General features: G+C 38.3%; 1 long non-coding RNA gene across 1 annotated transcript in view; it reads left to right on the forward strand.

The window, feature by feature from the left end:
• The window catches only part of LOC121960480, a 46,843-nt gene extending 27,178 nt beyond the window's left edge, over positions 1-19,665 (forward strand). The window contains exons 3-4 of the long non-coding RNA XR_006106987.1: positions 9,590-9,674; positions 19,426-19,665. This is a non-coding gene — a long non-coding RNA (uncharacterized LOC121960480). The remainder of the gene's footprint in view (positions 1-9,589; positions 9,675-19,425) is intronic.
• The last annotated feature ends 4,078 nt before the right edge of the window (positions 19,666-23,743 follow it).

Genomic DNA, 23,743 nt, shown 5'->3' on the forward strand with positions numbered 1-23,743 from the left:
TGACGACACAAAAATGCCTGGGGTCGAAAACAGAAATTGCTTCAGAATTTAGATTTGCATGTACATGATGCATATGTAATCAACATGTTGGTTTGACATTTAGATTTTGTGTATGTACTTTGGGCTTTGACATTTAGCTTTGGGGAAGTTGAAAGGTTATTTTTTTTTTACCAGTTTCTCTAGCTGTCCCTCGGTGAGCAAGTATTCTCAAAGTTATTGTGGTTCTTTTTATTCTCTATACTTGGTAGAGAGGAGGTCTTTCAACTTTTAAATTATTTTAGAGGTGATCCGTATTTAAGTGTCTGTTATATTTATTGGTACATGTTGCATACATATTTTTTTAAGAAAAAGATTAAATATAAGAGGCTGAAGCTTGTCAAGTGGAAGACTTGGTTGGCTCTGGTGCAGGTACTGACATCATGTTCTCATTTCCAGCTTGTCAGATACTAGGGTTGTCTCATGCCCCTCGGTATGCGATACCAACGCCAAAGGCACCCATTGGAGTTTCTTTTACTCCTTTTCAACTAATTTGGAACCAGTTCTGTTGTGGTTCCTGCGCCTAATTTTGAATCGTTCATTTTAACCAAAAAATAAATTGGTTCAGACCTTGAAAAACTTGGTTCTCTGCTAGAACCGAAAAAGCTTTTTTTTTCTTAACCTGAAGTATGAACTGTGACAACATCAGTGGGTCTGTCACTTTCTACAGGTTAAAAAAGCAGATAGAAGAGGCAAGAATAGAGAAGTGCAGTGAAAAAATTTCAGAAAAAAGAGAGAGCAGTGGTTTCATAAATTATGGGTTGATGTGTAAGCTGTGACTTATATATATATATATATATATATATATATATATATATATATATATATATATATATATATATATATATATATACATATATATCCCAGGATATATATATATATAGCTGATAGCTGAAATAAAAGAACAAAAGTTTGCTGGTAATCAATGTTATCTGTGATTTTGCCTTGACTGTTAATTTCTACATACATTGTGCAGCACCCTCCGTTGATGATCATCCTTGATTACAATAAATTCACTAAATACCACCAAGGTTTCAAAAGTCCTGCACGAAACTGGTTCAAGAACCAGAGCTAATTTGGTGAAAAAACAGCAAATGGGAGGCACAGCTATCTACTACAAGAAACTCATCATAACATAGGTTAGGTTTAGAAAAAAACATCATGTCTGGGGTTAAAATACATAGGTATGTAAGTTACGTTAAGTTACAAAGTATAGAATAGAAAAGAACAGAAAAGAATAGAAAAGAACAGAATCGAATATATATTTATTGTCCACCAGGGTGGAAATTTGTCTTCGGCCCACCAAACAAAGAAGACAGCACAAAAAGAAAAAAAAAATGCAAACAATCGGTTAGTAAAAACGGAGCACATAAACAGGTCATTAGGGACACTTAACATCAACATTTACTGGGTTTCACACAGGACACAAACAGCTGTCTCCTGAGTGAAAGTCTGTATGAAAGTCATGTTTGACCCATCCGCCACCTCTTCTTTCTCCTCTGCACGGTCTATCTTGTTCATTTTACCACTTCAGTGTCTCTGTGAGGCAAATATTGCCGTGGGTTTACATGAATTTAGGTGAAAGTCTGATGCTTCTCATAGAGACGCCAATGGGTGCCTTCAGTGTCCGTATCACATGACAAGGGGCTGTTTGTGCTGTATAAATAGCAAAACAGTCCCATGTTGATGCAGTTAACATGGATCCTACTTAGTTTTCTAAATTGGGTTTGATTGCTTGTTGGTTCTGATTACCACACATGCCCAGGCAATAAAGTCATGCTGTATTGATGCCCATAGACAGTTGAAAAGCACTTGCTATAAATGCAGAATGGTTAAACAGATATGACTACAAAATAATTTAACTCTGCAGTGAAAGTGTTTGGCTGCTAAGAAAGGCAAAAATATTTCTTAAAAAGAGTGGCAGAGTTACTGACCCTGAAAACTCAAAAATAACATCAATAACAAATTACTGGTGCTGACAATGCTGCAGCATCAGAGAGAAGTGCTTCAGATGGAGTTAAATCTGGAAAGTGAGCAGTGGCAGTTTGGACACTGATATAACTCCAGCAGCAGGATGTCCATCAGACGATAAGCTCGCACCTTAGGCTATATAATAATATGGTGACTTGGTCTGCTGTTGACAGCAGCTCTCTGCCTGCACTGTCCAAGTCTTCCAACAGGCTCTCACAATGCTCATGATGTGCTCTCTTGGTAGATGTATGTACCTCTGATGATTATTTTGGTCAGAGAGCAAAACAGGGACATCTTCAACCAACTGACCATTGTGTTACTTTGATCATGAAGCCCTTATAAAATGGTTAAAGTCCCTCTCTACCAAAATATGTTTTTCTTATGTTTATGTCCTCAAAAATGTCTGACATCAGCTTGTATACATACAAGTGTGTCACTAGAGAGGTGTCATATTACTGATATATTACTACTGATAGGGGTAATATTTGTGCATTTTACAAAAATCTGAGATTCAAATGTACCCCAGGCCAACTGCACAAGGTACATCACCTAGTATGAAAGACAGTTCCTGTCTAATATAGGAATTTCATCAACGGGGGAATATAATTTAGTAAACATAAGGTGCCAGAGTTAATCAGAAAGCATCAATATAGGAATTGTTCATGTAAAAACATGCATGTGGCAGATCCCCCACACACCCCGCCTGAGGTTGTAGCTAAAGCCCCTAATGTACCAAAATCGCAGAAACATCCCAAAATCCTTGAAAGGTCTTAAAATCCTATAAATGTCCTAAAGTCCTAAAAATGCTCTAAAATCTTAGAAATGTCCTTAAATCAAAGAAACATTATAAAATCCTAAAAATGTCCTAAAATCTCAGAAATGTCTTAAAATCCTAGAAATGTGCTAAAGTCCTAGAAACATCCTAAAAGATATCCTAAAATATTAGAAATGCTCTAAAATCCTACAAACACCCCAAAATCAAAGAAACATCCTAAAATACTAAAAAAAATCCTAAAATCCTAAAAATGTCCTAAACTGTAAAATCTCAGAAATGACCGAAAATCTCATAAATGCTGCAAAATCCTACAAATGTTGTAAAATTCTCCAAATGTCCAGAAAACCGAGTAATGTCTCAGCATCCTAAAAATGTCCTAAAGTCCTAGAAATGTGACGGTGCTAACAACCACTGCCCTACCACTTTGACTTTATATTCTTGACTGATATTGATTCTGGATGCCTACATAAATTGGCATCAGTGTAACATATTTATCATTAATGATATTTTTTCCTAATAAGCATCAGTGGTGCGTATTAATGTCGTTTGGTCTCAATAGGTTTTGTTTTTTTTTTAATCATCACCATTTTGCCAACAGTCAACTTTGGATTTAAATAGGAGTCTTTATTAAACTAACCACATGTGTCTCCCCCTCCTCTCTCCCTGTGTGTCCCCCTCCCTTCCCTCTCCCCCCTCTGGCTGATTGCTGGGCATTAACAATTTAAATTGTTTGCCTTTTTAGTCACGCCAATTGTAATATCGCTCTCGGAGAGGCAGTAGTTAATGAGTTTCTACTTTGGGGTGCTCCCGCTGAGACGACACAGGAATAGATCTCTCTCCTTTTCCTCCTTTCTTTCTTCCTGTTCTCCTTCAGTGACTGTCTGACTGTTGGCCTCTCATTCTGTTATTAACGGAGAATAGACATAATGACAAAAGATCTGAGGTTTTTGTGTTTTGTTGTGGGGTGTGGGTGTGTGTGGGTGTGTGTGGGGGTGAGTGAGTGTGTGTGTGTCTGGGTCATTTTAGTGTGTGTGGATTTCCCTCTGTCTGAGTCTCAATCTGCATCTGTGTGTGTTTTTGCAACCCCCTGAGAGCCCCCTGGTGTGCGTGCATGTGTGCGTGTGTGTGTGTGTGTGTGTGTGTGTGTGTGTGTGTGTGTGTTCCCTGAGGGCTTTTTGCAAGTGTAGAATATGTTCTTAATTAGAAAGCAGTGATGTAGAAAACTATACATGCTTGCTAATCTCTTCCGGTCTTCTTCATTTTAAAACACTGCAAAACATGAGGAAATGAATTTGCAGAAGAACGTGTCAAACATAATGTCTTGAATAATTCAGTTTTTCTGATTACAAGCACATACAGCTGTCACATATCAAAGTTGCACTTATTGTGGCAAGAAATGCCTCCGTGGACTCATACTGTAGTTCTCCTACTCACTGATGACTTAAAAGACGGCTGTAAAAAGTTTATGATTATAGCAGCAACAACGCTGTGGAACATCATCATTTCCAGTGATTGCCTGGTTTTACACTGAAACAATAAATGTTCAGATAAAGTTCTAAAAAGACTCCTGCATATTCCACTTTCCAGCTGTCCATCAGTGTGCTCAGTATGTTCTTTTATTGTGAAAAGAGCTTGCAGGCAGGCTCGTGCATTGGTTTGCATGCTATAGAACATGCCACAGTTTTATTTTTGCCAGAACTCACTTCTAAAACTGATGAGCAGGTGTGACAAACCTTCTGTCTTGTGTATTGATCTACATTTCGTTGTAGCAATGGACATGTCCAACAAATCCCAGACTTTCATGCAGGAGTCTGGTATTCGCTTCCTGTCTCAGTGTTAGTTTTTTTTCTACTCATTACCATGAGCCTCTTTCACCTAATCCTAACCATCGATGCCAACGTGCATTTGTTGACATCCTGGGGGCAGTTGCCTTCTGCTTGTGTTGCCATAACCACGTGCAACATCATCCCACCATTTGCATTTGTTGACATCATGGTATTGCCATCCCTGAATGTCAAAATCAGACACAGAAGGATACGTAGAGTGTAATCTGGCAATATGTGACAATCTGGGATGAAAATAGTTGAACCTGCCAAATGCACACATTTAATTATGAGCCTAACACAATTATTTATAAGAAGTTATACTGATTTGTCTTCCTTGTGACATTCGAATTTGACCAAAACATTACAAGCCTTTATCAAAGACTATTATCACAGATGTTTTCATCCACACTGCAGTATTCAGTGTGCTGCAGAGGCACACAAATGAAAATGCCATATGAATAGTGGAACAAGTTACTGCTCACTGGGAGTGATGACTAAAGTAATAACAGCATTTTTGTCATTGAATGTGAAATTGCTTTATAAATATTACAAAATGTTTATTACAAATGTTTAAGATCACAGCAAAGTGGAAGTAAAAGAAACCGAAAGAGAAAAAGAATGGTGGGTTTAAAAAGATCCAGAAAGAGAGTTGAAAAGAGGGAGGGAATATGATGGGTTTGAAAAAGGTGAGAAAGCAGCAAAGCGAAAGAAAAAGATTAAAAGAGACAGGAGACAGAAAGACAGAGATAGCATGGGGAATACATCAGTCATAAAAGTAAAGAGGAGGATAAAAGACAAGAGGAACATGGCTCAGTCGTCTTGTCAGTGATCTTCTGTGTCAGTCAAACTCGTCTCAAAGCCGGGCCTTTGAAAATGTTACAAATGAATCAAGTTCCATAACTAGCTAACACCCTTCACTTGTATGCCCGCTGAAATGAGATGTCCTTCTCATTTCTTCTCTCTGTCTCTGCCAACTTTGATATACTTTTTAGGTGACTGTCTGGATATTGCAATTACACAGTGAGCTTTAACTTTCACAAAACCAACATTATAAACTATTAACAATGAAGACATAGTTTGTCTCTCCTTTTTAACAACTTTTGAACTGTTGACATTTTTAGTTCTTCTTTTCATGCTGCACTCTCACTACTTTGCCCCTCAAATCATGAGTGCCTTTCTTTATGTTATACCAGGGTATTTAGAAATCCCAAAGGTATGTTTATCAATATTGTCATAAATACATTGCTCCTTTTTCTATTAAACTCATTGTATGTAGTGCACAGCACACACCATCAGAGCTTAGTCTCTGGTCTCGATTGGTGACAGACAGCTGAGCTGAGAGACAATACTACACTTATTGATGGAGGGAGAAGTTACAGGACTGTGAACAGCTGGTGGCCAGCTATTGCAGAAAGAAAGTGGGAAATAACGGCATGTGTTTTCCATCTAATTCTGTATATTAAGGATTCATTGTGCCAAACCGGAGCTAGTGATTGTTGAAAAGGTGAATGTACTAACTAGATTACAAGCAAGCGTAACCAAGACAGTTTGGGTGAGTTTAATTTTGTTTCTGTTGAGTTTGACTAAAGTGTGTTTAATGATGAGTTTATGAGGAAATTTAGCCTTCAGAGTCTCCTGTGACAAAGAGAAAGTTGAATACAGAAGGTGTACAGTTCGATTTCTCTGTTTAACAAGGAAAATAGCTGTGACAATATTAGTTTTCTTAACATTTTGTGGGTTTCTATTGTGTATTTCTGAGTCTGAAAGTCTACTGTGTATGGAGATTAGCCAACATGACAATTTACATGGAAGAAGTCTTGGCCCAAATATCAGCTGAATTCACTGGATCCGCTGAAATATTAGTTTCTCCTCAGACCAATAGCAATCTGCTGGTTGTAAACATCTCTTTTTAAAAACCCATGAAGTCAAATCCTTAACATAAAAAAAAAAAAAATCAGTATTTAACAATTTTTCTTCATAAAATGTCTTTGTCTTCTTTGTGCATTCGGCTTTGTTTGGCTGTCAAACACAACAGGAAATAGTAATGAAAAGTAGGAAAATAACTTCTCTGTCAAGAGTACACATATAAATAAAATTGACACAGTAAAAACAGAATTAAACATTTTCTAAAAAGGATTCCAAGACTGAAAAACAAGTAACTCATTTATGCACTTAAACAACAGTCCAATCATCGGTATTCATGATTGCTGTCTTTGTGTGTTTTTTCACCTTTTTCAGTTTCACTCAGGAGGTTGTGATCTGTTGTGATCAGTACCTGTCATGTAATCTCTATCATTTATGAGCCGCGAGGACAAAGGAATAGCTGATGAGAAACACGGACTTTCTCTTTGAGCTCTCTTGCCTTTGTCTAACTCCACCTTACATCTGTCTTTTGGGTTTCTCTGTATTTCTCGCCTTATTAATCTGTCTATTCCCATCAGTTTTTCTTACATATTTGTTCTCAAGCCTCTTTTCTCACCCCACCCTTCTTTTTGGTTTTCCCTCTCTGCCCTTCATCACCACCTCTTGTTTCTCTGACCCAGGCTTTTGATTCTCTCTGATTTCATGTCAAAGACATGAGAGCTGGCTAATGGAGATTTAAATTATATAGGGCACTTGGGCTTCAAAAAGAGAGAGAGAGAGAGAGAGAGAGAGAGAGAAAAACAGCAAACCATTAATTCTCCCTTCAGTAGATCATTATTTTATTTTAATGTTTTTTGTGTCTCTCATCCATCCTCAATTTTCCCCTTTCATAACATATACTTTTGGCTGTACACTCCAAACAGTATCAGCATTGGGCTTTCAGAATAAAGTAGTTATTAATGTAAATTTATTTGCATTTTCATGATCAGAAGAAACAATCACATCACATTTTTGCCATGAAATAGTGTGCGAGGGCTCTGGAGTGAAGCTGGATTTATTCCTCATTCATGGTGCTGCAGATGTCATTCAGGAGTCTGCAGCTCTCACAACTACGTCTTAGCTAAATACCACATGGGGACCTTAATAATAATTGAGACTACTTAGGGACACAAATCAGTTTTTTGGCATTAAATGTCCCACCAATTGCAAAAAAATTCAAGAAATGATATTAATGATATTAGGTTATAGAAATATATTTAATTATTGTTAATATTTATATTTATTTATTTGTTTGTTTCACTGAAGCATTTTTTCAGGTAATTTCCAGTTATTTAGTTTTTTGCCAATTTCAGGAAATATTCTTGTAGCTTTTTTTTTCTTTTAAACATATTTCTTGCAAAGTTTTTGTTGTTTCCATGTTTTTAAAGGAAACCAGCCAAGTTGGCCCTGGTTTCAAGGGTTAACCAATAAGTTGAAAAATATGCTATTACTTTTCTTATGTGCATTAAAATGTGCAATAAATGAATGAATAATAAATGAAAATAAAGAGATACACTTAAACATATACTGTTACCGCTACTCAGTGCTACTTCTGCATGATTACGTGGGTTTGATGGAAAAATAATTTAATTTGCAGTGCTTTTGAAGAAGCTCTTTAATAGATCCTTTAAATGTGCTCTCTAAGTAGAACAAAATTGTACAATCAGTCTCCAAAAATATATTAAATCACAAAAAGACAAACGACTGTTGTGATAATGATGTGCAGATTTTACCGTTGTGTGATTGCGTCCTTGCTTTGATTGCTCCACTGCCTTTTCTCAGCATGTATTTCAGAAGTACATCCTAACAGTGTCTTGTAAGCTGTTTTACACAAAATAACGGGAATTTATAATTTTGTTTGACTGCCAAAAGAGCAGGTTTTGTTTGAAAGGCAATTTGCATTCTATTAAACTCTTGTTTTGTGAAGTGAAGCAAAACTAGAAAGTTTATTTGAATGAGGCAGAACATATGGGTATGTTCAATTTGCCCTCTCGTTTTGTCTGTGTACGTTTATCCCAGAGACAGACGAGAACAGAGTGGTGAAACAACGTGTTCACACTATTGTGGCCTTTAAATGATTAGCTGTTTCTTGTGAGATACATCTGTGGTTGTCGATACCTTCCTGTAACTGCTGGGTTTCAACAGACATTATGTCTAACAACAGTCTAATGTGTGCAAGAAGCTGAACGCAGAATGAGATACGTGTGTCTCGCTGTATGAAAACAGAAGTTAAACATTCAGATTGAGTAAAATGAAACTGAAAAGATACAATGTATGAAAGAGAGGGAGAGCCACCAAGTCTGGGTTTGTGTGTTTCACAGTGTGTCTACTCTTGTGTGGGAATTAGAGAGCAAGTGAGAGAGATAAAATATGTGTGTGTGTGGTGAGAGAAAGATAGCTCTTGGGGCAGATTTTCCCCGATTCGTCTCACTGATTGTTCACATCTGTCTGCGTCTAATCGGTGGAACGTACATTTTTATCCCAACAAGAAAAGTGCCTCGTTTTCTTTTTTCTCTCCCTCCATCCCTCCTTTCAGTGTTAGTCATGCAGTTTTGAGTGGCTTTGTTTGCCCTGAATGAAGCCAAAAGCAATTTTCTGATCTATACACAATATATAGGCAGGTGCGAGTGGGCCAATCTGAGCTCATTCATGAAATGTGAGCAGAACGAATAAACTTTCGGATATTTACTTGTATTTCGGCACTCTTGTGACCTACTCATGTGCTCTGTTATGCTCAGTTTTGTGCCCGAAATAGGCCTAACATTACATATTTTACAAGGGATGATAACTGTTAATGGACAATCAATAAACTGGTTAAGAATTTAACCCAACAAGTGAAATTCAATTGTTTAATCAATAGGCTATGCATAGCAATGCCAAAGCAATATGTTGCTGTGAGTTTGGCATGTGTGTGTGTGTTTAAATAAAGGTTAATTGATTTATCAGTTGTTAATTTTAGCAATAATTGATGAAGGAAGGTGTTTACAATTTACAACCCTATGTATTACATTTTCCTAATTCTCTTTATAACTTGTTTCTCTTGCTTTTTCTTGTTTCCCTCCACTTTTTCCTTTTTTAGTCATGTGGCGTCCCCCTTCTGTTGGCCATCGGAGTGTATACACCACCATGTGCAACCTTCAAACCGCCTAATCACCAGCTCTGAGGTAAGCTAACATCAATGATCTTCTGTAAAAGAGCAGTTTTCTACATCCGGGTTGTCCCTCTTTTCACTGGTACGTCTGAGGTTTGGTGTTCCCCAAGGAGTCGATCATAGGCCCTCTGTTGTTTCCTGTTTAAATGCTACCATTTATGGAATCTTAAGCAAACAATTTAAATGATTTTGAATGCTATGCAGATGATATGAAATGTTATATACCCATGAAATCAAGTAAGACATAAGGCCTTTACGGTCACATATTTAATGTTGAACACTCTAGACAACCCAAAACAATGTGACAGTATTATTTTTGGGGACCTATAAATGTGTTTATCTTAAGCAAACCATTTGCAGCTGTGTGATTCTGTAGGTGATTTACTCTTTTGACCTTTCTAGTAAAAATGTTGTTATTGACATTTTGAAAAATCTCTAGGAATTCTGATGTTGTATTATATGGGAAAAGCTTGTTTGGGATGCTAATCACAGAAGTCTTTACACTGATGTGAAAGAGCTTAGAGAGGCAGCTGTGTGTGTCAGAGAGATATGGTCAGAAAAAACAAAAAGAAAAGTCTGCACACTATATCATGCTCCTATAAATATTTAACATAATTAACACCAAGGTCATGTTTCTCTTGTTTTTTCCGCTCTTGTATTATCTCTTGTAGCTTTTCGTTGTGTCTCGATGTACGTGCTTTTGTGAACTTTTTCAGAGATAAATTGTTCTGTTGATTGGCTGTTTAAGGGTGTCTCCAATGACTGTCTCATTACGCTTCAAGTCTGGTAATAAGTGAATGGTGCAACGGTCTGGTCACACATGAGCGCTGGAGAATACTCCCCTTTGGTGAACTTTAACCCTTAAAGTTGCAGCATCAGTTAATAGCAGAGAGGCATGTGTGGAGGAGATATAGATTGTTGCCGTCTTTAACCAGCTGATATTGTGTGATATTGGCCATGAAAAATACAAACTGCTCCATGTGAGAGTAAAAGTTAATTTCCGATTTTACATCATCTATCCTCTGTATTTGGTCTTTCCAGACATTGTTGATGTCTTTCTGCCTCCCTCCACCTTTCCCCGAAAAAACCTTATACTTTTCTCCTTGTGTCGTAATCTGTCACTTTGTGTTATGAGTCTTGGTCAGCCTTCCTCTCACCATGTATATTTTTTGTTTTCCTTCATTTTTAATTTCCGTTTTTGATTATCTCTCCTTTTCCTTTTTTCCTTTCCTCTTTCTTAGTGTTGTCTGCGATTTGTCTCTGTCTTTGCCTAATGAACCTTGTCCCACCCTCTTCAAAATATCTCCCTCTTTGTTTTGTGTCTCTGATATCCAGGATTCTGTTCTTTTCTGTCTCTTCTTTTTATGCCTCCACGCTTTCGATAGCTGAGACTGGAGGCAGTATGTTACGTTTTACGCCCGTCCGTACAGCCTATTCTTGTGAACACACTATGTCAAGAACGCCTTGTGAGAATTTCTTCAAATGTAACACAAATATCCACTTGGACTCTGAACTCTGTCTCATTCTTGTGAACACAATATCTCAACATCTCAAATTTTTGTCAAATTTGGCACAAGCATTTGAGTGGACTCAAGGATGAGCTGGTTATATTTTGGTTTTTAAAGGTAAAGGTCACTGTAAGCTTGCAAAAGTCTTATTGTCATGAACACAATAAGCCTTGGGCGGATTAACTTATTAGAATCTGGTGGTCGAAGGTTAAATGTCAAGGTCACAGTGACCTCATACAACATGTTTTCATTCACATCAAATTTCACTCAGATGTCTAGTCGGATATAATGATGAGCTGTTGTCGGCTGTGACATTGTAATATTCTGCTAACTTTTCTGACTGTTACTCAGCGTCATAAGTCAGGAACAGAAGGAGAGACAGTCGGATACTGAATTGATGACACTAATCTTGGGTGCCCACCTTGAAGCTATGCTGGTTGTATAGATCTTTTGCTGTTGGGGGAAGATATCCATATTTTCACAGTTTTTTAAAATATTTTTCTAGTTTTTTTAATTTATTTTGGTTTTCTCATCACCTTTTTTCACTTTTCTTTTATACCAACATTTTGTTTCTTACATTCTCTCTCAGTACTTCTGTTGTAACTTAGTCCTGTTCCATCTTTCACTCCTGCTCTTTCTGTCCTGCTCCCAACTTATTTTCCTTTGCCTTTCCTCCCCAAAACTCTCCAATGGCCTGCCCTTTGCTGTCTGACCACAATAGTCTCAGCATTTGGATTACTGTAATGGGGCTTGCATCACCCTCGTATGATCAGCCATCTGGGGCTCGCTGCCTTTTAGCATCCAGTTAGTATCTCCCCAATAGGATCGGCTGAGAAAGCTAAGCCGGAAAAGCACTAATCTCCCAGCGCTGGCCTTTGTTAAGTGCCCCTGACGGCCTCTGTGCTAAAAGGGGGCTAATTGATGTTGCCGCCTGCTTATTGCAGGCCTTGGGAGGAAGTGGATGATTGTCAACTATGCATATGTAGAGGGGAACTGATGTGAAGCAAAGTAAGTCTGAGGTGGGGGTCGCCTCAAAATAGCTAACCTCCTGAAGCAAATATAGGAAGGAATTTTTTTCACAATATTTGTAATAATGTCTTCAAATATTTTGCAAGTTGTTAACAGACTGTTACTGCAATTTTGTACTTGTGCAATGGTCCAGTCCTTTTAATATTTAAAAAGATTTCATAATTGTACCTGCACACTTGATTCCATGTTTGAACATGTGCACTTAAGTGCAATTTTCACAATTGTATGCATCGCTTGAGTGACAGAAACTGGAGGTCATTCATTGCAATGAAGGCTGACGACCTGACTGCTGGTAGTTGAAAGATGCATTAGGTGTCTTTACCCTGTCTGTAGCACTTAAGCCAAAAAAACAGTCATTCCTCATGAAAATGTAAATCTTTAAAAGACAGTCATGAGTGTATGCTTAACCTTTTCAAAAGGATTAATGATTTTCTAAAAAAGCTGGACACTGTAGTCTTCAGAAAAAAGAAGTAAAACATGTATTTGTTGAGACTACTCTGTGGTGGATTGTTACACATGTGGTGCTTTCCTGCCAGGTATTGACTTCAATAAGCTACAGTGTCCCTGTTCATGATAATCAAAAAATATATCGCATTGTGCATTTGTGTGGCTCATTGATGTTTTTTTTCCAGTAGTTTTTGCACAAAAGCCAAGATCAGTGGCATGGAGGAAATAGCTTTATCAGGCTTTGGCTACCTTTGTTATGCTCATTATGCCTCAACACCAGAGACAGCCATGGCTGGTGGCATTATGTTTTCAGGTTGCCAATCATCCCATTGGCTGTATGAATTAATGGACGTAATAATGGATGTAGCCACCTTGAGATTACAGATTGGTCTTTAGATGCCTTTTTTTGCCATCTTAGATTTTTGGTGCCAGATGTGACCATATTTTAATTAGAGAGTGTTAGCTGTTAGTTTGGTTTGCATGGAGGTTGGCAGTGGTTAATTATGATAATGCTATTACTAATTTTAGCCAGCAAAAAACAGGCTTAAAACCATTAAAACAAAATGTACTTACAGAATTAACTAAAATATGCGACTCCTTAGAGTGTCTTTTAGTACAACCAAATGCTGAACAAGAATTTTTTTTATGGGACCAAAACATTACATTTAACATTCATGAACTGAAATAGCAACAGATAGACCTATACTCTGTGAATCTGGAGTTACGCCATGGTTTTGTTATCTAACCAATGTCGCAGTAGCGACTTGTCAATGGGAGGCACCCACCTGTTACTCAAAGCGGCCATGCCCTTAATCATCCATAACTTTAAGCCTTAATAAGATATATAAAAAGCTTAAGCTATATAAAAAGTCCTGAATGTACATTAGTTATGGAGACCAAAACTTTTTTTTTTTGTAGGCAGGCTGTAAACATGTATTTATGCTGTAAAGTTGGGAATTTGTGTCTATGGGTATTGACTCAGTTTTGGAGCCTACCTGAAGTGGCCATTTAAGGAGCTGCATTTTTGCCTTACGAAGCTCTCTGTTAGCTTTCAGTACTGCTCTTTAAAAAGAGTTTTTAATAACCTGTTCACATCAAAATTCACATGTGTATGCAGATTGTTTTGAATGTGGGAAAACCTCTGAAAATTAGGCGATATACTTTCTCTTTGCCAGTAGCCCACTGAGGGCTACTGGTGGGCTGGTGTGTATCACGTTCGACAGTGCAAACAGGCCAAAACAGGGTTAGTAAACAGTAGAACAGTGCTGACTCATTTTGGAAGATCTGTGAGGGGCACAAAGAGACCGATATAATTTAATAGTAGTGAGTCATTGTATCAAGCCAGAAAAGGGGATAAAATGATCGTGTCTAGGGTGTCTTGTTTCTATCACTGACGGTCAGAGCTTGAGTGGATAAATACCTGTGAATGGGATGAATGCTTACAGCAATCTTTCAGTAACCCTTTTAGGCTCTTTTTTTGATCATTTCATGCCATTTGTTCCTATTGCCCCTCATTCTCAAATCCAGAACTGGTGTTGACCGCTGAACATCAATGTTTCTGTCTGTTTCTGATGTCAGACAGCTGCATGAGTCTGATTGAGAGTCTCACATTGCTAAGTGGCAACTCACCAAGGCAAAAAAAACACATCCTGAGCTGCTAGCCTTTGAGAACCTGCAGTCATCTAATAACACAGACAGATAGAAATGTCACAGCACCTGCACTGTATGATAAATTGTACTGAAACAAAGCGAAAATAAGAGCTGACATAAAATTTGAGGTGACAGAAAGTTGGCTTCTCAACATCGCTTGCAATGACATGAACTAATCTCTACCCCACGAAGACAGCAGAGATACAACTGCCATTTTCGTTAAGAGTTTTGTTACCATGGAAGCAAACCCACTCGCGAAGTAATTTTTCTTACAACCAGGTTATCAACCATAACATCATTTTTACACACCTGTACAGCAGCTACACCGTCTTGGCACGGTGGATTTTTAAAGCCAAGAGAACGGAGGAATGCCTCTTATCTGTCAGCCTGCAGCACTGCCAGGCCAACTGATAACTCAATGCACACACACACACACACACACACACACACACACACAAACATTTACACAAAAACACACAAGCATAAGTTAATGCCAATGACAGAAGAATGGCTCTCGTAGTGGCAGTTTGATGGTTTGATAATTAAACAAACAAAAGAATTATTTTCCCCCCCAGTGTCAGCTGTACGTGTACGTGTACGTCTGTGTGTGTGTGTGTGTGTGTGTGTGTGTGTACGTGTACGTGTACGTGTGTGTGTGTGTGTGTGTGTGTGTGTGTGTGTGTGTGTGTGTGTGTGTGTATTGGGCTGTGTGGCCCATTAATGGGGTCATAACTCAGTTTTTTCTGTTATTTTGCTTAGAGAGAGAGAGAGGTTTAGCCTGAGGTGATCTTTAGATCATTCGGCCTTCCACTGCAGTGAAAAACAGCTTACCTACTAATTTAATGCTGTTTGTTGTGTTTTTTGTTTTTGGATGGCATCAAATGTTAGAAAAGCTTGCACTGCAATTGCAATGACCATATCAATGTTCTGCATGTTACAGCCTTTTCAAAACACACATTTAAGTTAAAGAGGCTCTATGCGAAAATTCGGAGTATATGACTTATCTGCACGTGGTTTTCAACATGGAGGTGGCTGAGCTGGCTGCCAGCAGCTAACAGTGCTAACTTCATAGAGAGCCCAGTAATGACTCCATAAAACCCTAAAATCGGTTACCACCCCTCGTCTTAAAGTGAATGGATTTTTTGAACGGGTTTTTGGTTAGAAGCCTGAAATAAGGTCTGTGGTTAACACAAGCTGAAGAGACTTTCGCATTTTGTTCTGTGACATAGAATACATCACTAAAAAATCCCACTCATTAACTTTAATGCTTTAACGTGTTGAAAAAAAGGCAGCTGCTAACAAGTGGCTAAATAATTATACAAAACTTAATCAAGCTTTTTTTTATGGCAACTGCATTCAGGCTTCAAATATCATAAGTGGTGTTCATTTGTGAAGATTATTTTGCAGAACAAAACTCGTAAGTATCATAAATGTTTGTTTACCACAGAGCTTCTTTTTTGGCAAGAACACAATGGAAAAATCCCATAGTCTTTTTGACCAGTGAACTAGGGTGATGTTAGCCTCCTGGTTGGCCTACAGAGAAGCGTCATCCCTGGTGCACTCTATGTCGTACTTTATGCAAATATTGTCAAAAAAGAAAATGTTGGCAGTGCAAAAACAAAATGTAATCCATGCTTTTGCAGAATTGAACATTAGCAGCATTAAATCATGTATGTGAGTTTTGAAAGCACACAATGGTATTTTAATTGATCTTGTACAGTTAATTGCTGGAGTTATGTATTAATTTACTGGCAGAAAACACACATCTGAGTCTTGAAAGTCATCTGCAAGACAGCATGTTTGTTTTCTTGCAAGAAGCAACCAAATTCACATTGTCATAATGCCTTTTGTTTACTCATTGCTTATCTTCTGGGTTTCATTTTTCCAGGAGATCAGCCTGAGAATGCACCTTTGGTATTTCATCAGACACTAGAAAAGATTATGTTGACAAAGCTGTGTAGGCAATCCAGTAAGATGGACTGAGCTGTCCTTGGAAAGAGAAAAACTTCAAAAGTTTAGTGTTAGTCTGCTCAGTGCCACGGTGAAAAATCACCTTGTGTCCTGTACTGACAGTGTTTGGTACCCTGTTTATCAGGGAATCAGATATTTTGGCTTTATTACAAAGGCAGGTCAGAGACGTTGTAAATTCAGCATACCAACCAGCCCAGGAGGCCACCAGGGCACCCAAACAACCTGAAATCACTGCAATGCTGCTGCCCTTGTCCCAAACAAATGAGAAAGCTTGTTCACCTTGTTAAAGCCACTTTTCTAACTTTGTGATCAGAACGCATTGTTGGAATTGGTCGAGCCCAAATGACGCACAGTCTACCAGACAGAGCAAATTTTCTAATTTTACAGCAGTGCATTAAAATACCTTTGTTATAAATAAGATTTGAGGTGAGAAACACGCAATGCATTAACAAAGTCTCGATTCATATTTGAATGAGTGAATGAATGACTTAATTTTTTAACAAAAAATTAAAACAAGATATTAAATAACAAACAAAACATATGTAACAGTGTTCAAAAAGAAGAAGTTGGAGGGAAGCTTATGTATCCTTACCCCTTTTTAATTTTTTCTCATATATTATTTCAACAAATTTACAAACTTTATCTACAATTTGCATACAAACAATTATCCCCAGATCAGTGCTAGCTAGTTTGACAGTTTGACTGCAGGTCACAAGCAGCGATTGTCATGATTGACCTGGCTGCGTTAGAGACTCCTTGGCTCTGATTGGTTGTTTTCTGTCAGCTGTGGGGTATTGTTAGAAATGGCATCAGAGGTACTCCAAGGGAGGAACATGATTTTTGGCTGGACCACAGAGGCAAGGCCAGACTTATGAACCCAAAAGTCTGTGACTGAGTGAGTAATGAAGTTACACGATTGGCCAGAGTGACTGATGACGTTTTGGTGTTTCCCCATTGGCCGTCAGCTGACACACTGAGAGAGCCGTGGATGCTGACCACAGATGTATTATGAGACTTGGATACAGCATTGAATGACAGCCCTGTCCAGTCTTATGAGAGATGCCGAGTGGCACATGAAGCCAAAAGGGTTCAAAAATTACCCAGATGTTCTGGTTCTGATTGACACTACTTTTGTACTAGGGTTGCAACGGTATGAGATTTTTACGCTAAATCAGAATTTCTACAGAATTAAATGTGGTGGTGGCTGACAATAAAGAGGGTTCCCCTCTCTAAATTTGCATTTCCTCATAATCTGTGGGTGGTGGCAGAAACTTTAATTGTAAATGAGTAGGAAACCCTAAACTGGACATGTGCCAGCCACTGCCTGAATTAACCTTTTAAAAACTGACATTATATGCATGGTTCTGTCTAAATAGATCTAAAATAAGAACCGTAATAAATAGAGCATTGTTCTTTCTTGTGACAGAAAGTCATAGCGTCTTTTTTTCCTTGCAGGATGTCATGATCCTGTTACGTAACCTAATGTACCTGGCACAAACATAGTATTTTGCCAATATTTATTCAGTGTTTTCCAGGGAAATTTCCCTGTCTTGTTTGCAGTCTCTTGTACTACTGTGTGGATGTAGTGACAGTTTCAGCGTAATTGTACTGTAGCTTTAAAATCCATGTTCAAGCTCAGAAAAGTCTGGCAGGTTCTTCACTTTCCTACACTTTTATGAGCGTGTATGAGTGTTGAAATTTAATGTTGGTACTCTGCTCTAAAAGAGCTGCATGCTCTTTGGTGCTTAAAGGGATTTTCATCGTCCCAGAAATAGCGGTGGTGCTGATTAATACAACTGCCAAGGGATCAAGACAGGCAGAGATTGTTTTTGGGGTAGATAACGGCAGAAATGACAATGTCCAAGGTCCAATGGAGCACGAGGGTATTTATAATAATGTTCTGCACTTGAATATGACATAATAGTAGTTTTTATCTTCTAAGGCCTTCTCAGGAAGCTGTTACAGTAGTTATGTGTACAAATATACTTACAAACCAGCCAGATTCATTCAGTCCTTCACCTTCCCTATTCAAGATCTCTATGTTTTAACTTGTGAGGTCTAAGTCTTTCATCAAATACTGTTCCGCTGTTTTGCTTTTGGATTTAAATAAATTTTTGGCTGCAAGTTTTGAAAAGGGTGAAATTAAACCTAAATTAACCATCCCACGCTGTCCCTGCACTTTTGATGTTTTCATCCATTGATTGTCATCACACTATGAAGTCACTTTGCTTTTTATTCTGAGGCTGTAATTTCATAGCTGTCTTAAAGGAGGACTCTAACTCTGAACAGACATGAAATGACTCATCAACATCGTTACTGCAGTGAGGGTAGGGTTAGGGTTAACTTTCAATTATTGACAAATGAATAACATTGCGAATAAGCAGGAGGCAGCTCTGTCAGTGGGTAAGAGTGTGATGCCAAAAGGCATCTTTTGTGCATGCATGGAACGAGGGTGCTGATAGTGCTGGTGGGAGTGGCGGTGAGGATTTTTCCTACACTTTACCTTGTGCCTCCTTGCCCTAAACCTAACAATCCCTGCTGTTGTTGCATGTGCTGTTGTTGGCTTAACACAACAACATGCCACTTCATTCCACCATGTGTGTTTGTTGATATCATGGAAATGGCAAGCGTTAGCAACAGACGCAGAGGGATGCCTAACGCGTAATATGTTGAAACGTAAATCCAGTAACAAATCTGCAACATGTGACAATTTGTGATCAGAACATGTTGGAATGACAGTGCGCAGTGTGAGCTTAAACAGGGTTCCCATGGTCAAGAAACTCTTTAGAAAAACTTTTCTGGAAATGGTTTGGAATTAACAGAATATTTTTGAAAAGTTTTTAATATGCATGCTTATCTTTAGGCAATGTCGCAAAATACTTATTAGACTTGACCATACAGGAAATGTTTGTTTAAATTAGTAAGAAATAGGTTTTTTCCCCCACCGAAAGAGGGGTGGCCTTTACGATTTTGGTCGTATCTGTATGTGCTGTCAATTTGCATGTCTTCTTAAATAATGTCTTGGAAATGGGTGAAATTTTATAGAAAACTTATGGAAAAGTTTTGAAAATTCATTGATATGTCAGAATCTTGTTTAAAGTCTAGGCTTTACCTGCTCATCGGTTTCCATATAGTTTCTCTTCCTGCTCCTCCACTCAGCGAAGCTCCACGTCTTTCATCTCTGGAAGGCAGCCCAGACCAGAGACACCTCCTCTCATCTCAACACCTCCTTCTGTCAGCCGGCACAGAGAGAAAAGTATGAGATCTTAACAAATGTGGAAGAAGAAAGGTATCTACATTAAAAAATCAGCAGACGTTGGACAGACCAGTAACTAGAGGAAAACGTTGGTCTTATATGTTCCTGCAAACCACTAATCTGTCACATTTGTACATTTCATACACATCATATTAACGTTTATAAAGTGACCTAGCATGTGAGCTGGCTTTGTCATTGGAAGGTGGACTGGATGGAAACCTGTTTGTAACTAACAAGCAAAACACTGGTTGTTTTAAAGCGAGTCAACACAGTGTTTTCATCATTTTTTTTAGCCATCAAACCTCAGACTGATGATATAGTGTCATAAAATACTGTTGTTTGTCAATGAGACGTTGCTGCATTTTCAGCTGGGATTGTGCAACCCAAAGTGGGTATTTTAAGCCTAAAAAAGATTTTTTTAAACCATAACCAAGTGGTTTTTGTGCCTAACCACATGTTAACCACAGCGTTGTTGAAACCTGAAAAAACGTAGAGCTTCAATGTATCTGCTCATAAAGTACAAATGTACAGTATCTGTGGTTAGCCAAAATGTGCAATGCCAACATTTATACTGTAGCTGTGCATCAGATCATCATCAGGCCCAAAATTATTACATTATGTAAAAATCATAAAACACATGTCCTGTTTTAAAGGCCATTTGGCGCCGACCCAAAGCAACCATATAAAACGACAAACACACATTGATTTTCTATCAGTTCAGAACAATAATGTAGAGGGACAGGAGGGTCACCAGGGTTGACGGCTGTCCTTTGTGAGGGACTCTGACGCCAGCATTGCAGGGTTTTCACCTTATCAGTTACCTACTCCATCAAAAGCGAACGAAACAAAGTGTATAAAATTAAGAATTACCCAATCTGCCATCAGCAATTCATCACTGATCGAGTCCAAACAGTTCTGCAGCAGGAGAATCCCTTATCCAAAACATGGGATCACACGGGACGTCTTCCCAAGGATACAGCATGCGGCCCAGAGCAGAGGTTGATGTACAGCTCCATTTATCACGCTGAGCAGACCACAGCTGGAAGTGGAGATGTGTCAGGTCCAAGGCCAAGACACCATTCACTTACAGGAAGTGCAATGTGACTCAGTGTCTTGTAATGTCAGGAGATTGTTTTCACTCACTCTCCAATTGTAGACCAACTGATGACTCAGCTGCTGTTATCATTTATATTAGGGTTCGGCCAGTGAGAAAATGTTCAAACTGGTTTGGTCTTAAGCCAATCACCAGATGGGACGAGTTTACCAGATTTTACCAGGTGTCCCGGTGGACTCAGCAGTCGTTCCTCAGTCGAACATAATGGCACTGTGTCTCAACAAAAAAACAACAAAATGACTGACTCTTACATAGCATCTCGTAACACAAGAGCTCTCTATGCACACATAATACATTAAATATGCACTTCTGTTATTTTATGTAAACAAACCACCTAGCTATCAGCTGTGCGCTTGATATCACACCAGAGACAAAACTATTTAAAAGATACCTAAACCCGTAATGCTAACTTTTATTTGCTCATTTTTGCTTGTTATCCTTATTAGCAAAACAGAACTGTAGAAATCGTTCAGGTGACATATTTATCTTTCTGTTATGATGATCGGCTCTTTAGTCACTTCGTCTTATCGCATTTAACCATAGTTGTCTCCATTTTTGTAGGCAAGCAGTGGTAACTGGTATGCGATAACATTTCAGTTTTGAGCCATTACTTTTTCTATTATGGCACCTAAAAAGATGACATTTAACCTTTGTTTTGTCTCCAGCTAACACTGTGACGTCATCTTGACATCAGCCCTAAAAGGGATCTAAACTCTGGTTCATTAAGGCATCTTGTCTCCACAGTGAATGGCATTTAGTTGTTGCTGTTTGCTGTTGCTGTCATTATCACTCTATTTTTTTTATTTTCTTGTATTTTTGTTTCCATGAAGCCTGACCCCAGCACTGACCTGGGGCGTAATACTCTGTGCACCACAGCTAATGTGTAGGAATACATTCGTTCTGTGGCAGAGAAAACGTAGTGCCAAAGAAAGATGGCTCGCTAACAGCAAGGTAACCAAACTAAAAAAGTACACTGAAGTATACTTATTTCAATTTTTCTGAGTGTACTTCACGAGCACAAGATTAATACACAAAAAGTGTGTTATTTTTATGTACAATATACTTAATATACTAATGTAACGATATGTTATTAGTACTAATAAAGACATACTAAAACACATATAAGAGCACTTGTACTATTTTGGAACACCATTACGATGCACTTGAATACTTGTACATGCATATTTTATTACTACTTCTTTACTTTTTAACAATATATTTAAATACAACTTTGTTTCTACTGAAAGTATGCTTAAATTATAATTTGAGTTTTTTTTTTTAAATTTAAAACTGTATTTTGAACACATTTTACTGTAGTTATAAATGCATTTATTGTATATCATAAGTGCACTAACAGTTAACTGAAAATTTGATTGAACTGTACTTTACTGTATTTAAGTATGTTTTAGTAGCACTACTTTTGGTATACTTTTGATTAAGTGTAGTTCTGAGTACTTTTTTTTCCTTAGGAAAACACTAAAAATAATCTCAATAAAGCATCCACTTGAACTGATATTGGGTTGTTTTTTTTGAAGTTGCTAAAATACAATGCTGGGGCCCCCCTGTCCTCAGCTTTACATTGTTGAGCTTCTGTGGCAGTACTCGTGTATGCTTCGCCAACCGCCATGTACTGATTCACTGACTACAGATGTTTAAAATCCCACTTCAAAAAATCTGAACTATCTCTTAAATGTGTTCAGAACTAACAGTAATGCTCTGGAGAGAGAAAGAATACGGCAACGATCCTACTTATAAATGACCAAAGTTCAGTATCTCAAGTTCAGTCTCAATGACAACCTGCTTTTTTTGGCTGCAGCAGAATAAATGAAGATATCATTACCCAGAGGGAGACAAAAGTGAGGAAGCTTTCCAGTTGGAACAGCTTGTTCCTGACAGACTACAGCATTGTAAAAAAATCCACTGAGCTGATCAGGAGGGGGCAACCAAGAGTCACCTGTGCAGCGCACTCTTTGTGTGTGTGTGTGTGTGTGTGTGTGTGTGTGTGTGTGTGTGTGTGTGTGTGTGTGTGTGTGTGGGTGTGGTGGGGGGGGGGGGGGGGGGGGGGGGGGGGGGGGGGGGGGGGGGGGGGGGGGGGGAAGCAAAGAGTGTGACTAATACAGTTGAGGTTAGGATTAACTTTTCCACCCTGAATACAATATTCTCTTTAACACACACACACACACACACACACACATACACACACATACACACACATACATACACACATACACATACACACACACATACACACACGCGCGCGCGCATTCATACACACAAAATATGCAAGTAGCTGACTTCTAAAATAGCAAATGTTTACTGAGATGAAAGGTTTGGCTTATTTTCTCCCCTCTAAGAGGATCCAAGCCAAAATGAGTGACTGCCAACAATTTCTGTGCGAGTGTGTGTGTGCATATGTGTGTGAATGAAAATCTGGCTTCTTTGTACCTTCGCACTTCCTTGGCACATCTTCAAACACCAGTGTGTAATCTAGGTCTGTGTCATTGGCATAACAAAGAGAAATGTGCACTGTTACTATGTATTATTCTTTAAATCTGCTTCTCGTTTTCCTGGTAATGAACTGTACTTCAAATACCATAATTTTCACAAATGTTTGCCATCTCATCCCCACCTTCTCCCTGTATCCTCACCCTAAAACCACACTACTCGCCTTTTCTTTTTTTTTTTTAAGTTTTAAGAATCAAGGACATCTCTTCAAATGGTTTATAAAGTTTGGATGAATTTCTCAGATTATCTTAATTATTTCCTGCAGCTACAGAGAAAGCTAAATACCTAGGAGGCTATTGTTTTAAACTTACCTTTAAGATGTCATATCTCTGGATTTATACATCATATCAGACATTTTATAGGTCGCTCTTTCAAGTTCATGTGTGTGAAATCCTTCAGGCTATAACGCAGCACTCGGTCATCAGGTATGGCCATCAGTCATTTAGGGAATACTCTTCTAGAAATCAATGGAAGCCGCTCCATCGCAGCGTTACATGTGCATTGCATCATATTTGATTGAAGCTTTAAAATGAAAAGGAAATGGCTGCTGCATGGATCCATCCTCAGATGGTGGCTAATGGTGAGAAACAAGGTGTCTGTTC

This window comes from Plectropomus leopardus, chromosome 2, assembly GCF_008729295.1.
Source record: "Plectropomus leopardus isolate mb chromosome 2, YSFRI_Pleo_2.0, whole genome shotgun sequence".
Taxonomy (NCBI): domain Eukaryota; kingdom Metazoa; phylum Chordata; class Actinopteri; order Perciformes; family Serranidae; genus Plectropomus; species Plectropomus leopardus.